Source organism: Crocodylus porosus, unplaced genomic scaffold (genome assembly GCF_001723895.1).
Source record: "Crocodylus porosus isolate Cpor-Errol unplaced genomic scaffold, CroPor_comp1, whole genome shotgun sequence".
Taxonomy (NCBI): Eukaryota; Metazoa; Chordata; order Crocodylia; family Crocodylidae; genus Crocodylus; species Crocodylus porosus.
The window spans coordinates 94905061-94907392 of NW_017728886.1; positions in this window are offsets into that span (position 1 = coordinate 94905061).

Sequence of the window (2332 nt, forward strand, 5' to 3'; positions counted from 1 at the left end):
CAGTTTCCTATTCTTAACAATGTAAGCGGCATGTCTGCTATTTTTATCATTTGTTTAAAGGTCAGAAGTTCAGCATTTTCATCTAAGGGTCAGAAAGTGATTACCAGAATGTCAGTCGCTGACTCCTCAACCTCCTTGAAGCATTCGGGAGTTTTAGTGCATTTTTTTTAACGCTAGGCCTTGCTTAGCATAAGCACTCTCTCACAACAGCCACACCACAAAGTTTGAAGGACTTCCTTTATGAAGTCCATCTTAGGAAGTGCTGATTTCCAACAGCCATTTGAGTTAGGGTCTCTGGTTCATTTTGGCCTTAATTCTTGACAGTTGTGTAATGATTTTTATCCTAAACATCTCACAGGAGACTACAGATATTAATTAAGCTTTGAATTACACTTGCAAGGTCAGAAAATATAATTATCATCCCTGTTTTCTCACATGGGTAAATAGAAATATAAATTTAGGGGTTTCATTTTCTATGATTGACTGTTAATTCTTACGTTTTTGGTTTTCAACTTCGAAAGTCCCAGCTTCCCAGAGGTAGTGAATAATGGCAGCTCTGACTGACTTTGACTGGAGCCTTGCACACTATAATGGTTGATAATTGCAGTGCATTAATCTAAGAATACTGAGATGCAATAATTTTATAAACACTACATGTGACCTGGTCAGTGAGGTGAATAATTAGATATTAGGTTAAATGATTTTAGGGTATGAATGTATTGGCCTAACTGAATAGTGGGTTGTAGGAAGCAATACAGTGGAACTAGATAATCAATCTCCAAACAAACACATGCAGGGCAGTTGCAATACAGTGTGGGGAAATATTACGTTTGAACCAATATCTTTCTTCAAAGAAGATACATGCTTTGTTATGCTATTTTAGGAATTTGGAGATCAAAAGTACTTAATAGCTTTTAACAAGACATCTGAAAATGGGAGAATAAAATGGCTTGTGAGGGATTAGATTATGCCAACTAAACTATGAAAGTTAGGGTGTCAGAAGGAAGTCTGGACCTGACAAGGTCTCCACATATGAAATGGTCACAATATATTGTAAGATAAATCAGCATGTTGTCCCACCACTTTCAAAATCTTTTCTTTTGCCTAAAATCCCTTTGTTCTAATAAATAATATTATGCTTTAAAACATGGTAATATGGTCATTGGGTTTAACCTGCATTGCTCCTGAAGAGAACAGAATTGTAGCATTGAGACATACATGCAACACACTTAGATAACCATAGTTGATATGATGGAATGGTAAGCAGCAGGAAAACCGTGCCATTCCATCCTGAGTCAAGTGATAACATGGGATTTGAGAATGGCTAACATAGGAAGACACCAGAAGGACTCACCAATGCAGTTAGCTTGGTAATTGTGCTATTTGCTGCCCCTGAGGGTCAGGTACAAGGGGCATTTTTACATTACTCCTGACACAGGCTGGGTACTTCCAATTAGCGAGCCACATGAATTAGAAGGACCCGTGTGCCATGTGTATCAGCAGCGCAGCACATCCCTGCATTGAGAAAATGGTGGTGGCGTGCTTTGAACTAAAGCACATTGAACATGTTTTATTTTAAAATGTACCATCAGCATTTTCTCAGTGCAGAGATGTGCTGCGCCACTGATACATGACATGCAAGACAGCCAGAGAGCATCGATTTATGTGCTCCAGAAGACTTCATTAATTGAGTCTGCTCCGACACGCTGGATTTCCAGCATGTCGGAGCAGGCTTCCTGCATGTGTATCAGGAGCCTTGAGTTGGCCCTGAAAGTATGGACCGGCGGAGGGTGGGGGCTCTTGCTGCAGTTCAGGACTTCTGATGCCATTTTATGCCTTAAATATTGGCACTGCACTCTTGCAACTGCAAACATTTTAAAGGGCCTCTCAGAAGTGCTGGGGAGAAAAAATGTTTTCAGTTTTTATGTTGGAAAAGAAATATTTATAGCATTTTTTTAAAATCCAAGAAGTGTTGCAAATAGTGACTAATCAGGCACATCAAATTTTACATTCAGTAAATGTTAATGTATAACTAATTTAGATTGGAAATGGGTTATTCTGATCTATTCTCTTCCGTTAATGTTTTTGTGTTATATGAATTGAAGATACCAGAACTCGAAAATCCAAAAATGAGCTTCTAAAATCCTTGAGAAATCTTCATATTTTTATTCTATTGTTTGCATACATATCTTTATTGTCTTCTGATGAATGAGGCAGATACTTGCAAACATTGTTTTGACATGAACACCGAAAAATGCAAGGTTCTCCACCTTGGGAGGAAAAACCTGCAGCACCCTTATAGGCTCGGCAGTGCTACATTGGTTAGCACTAC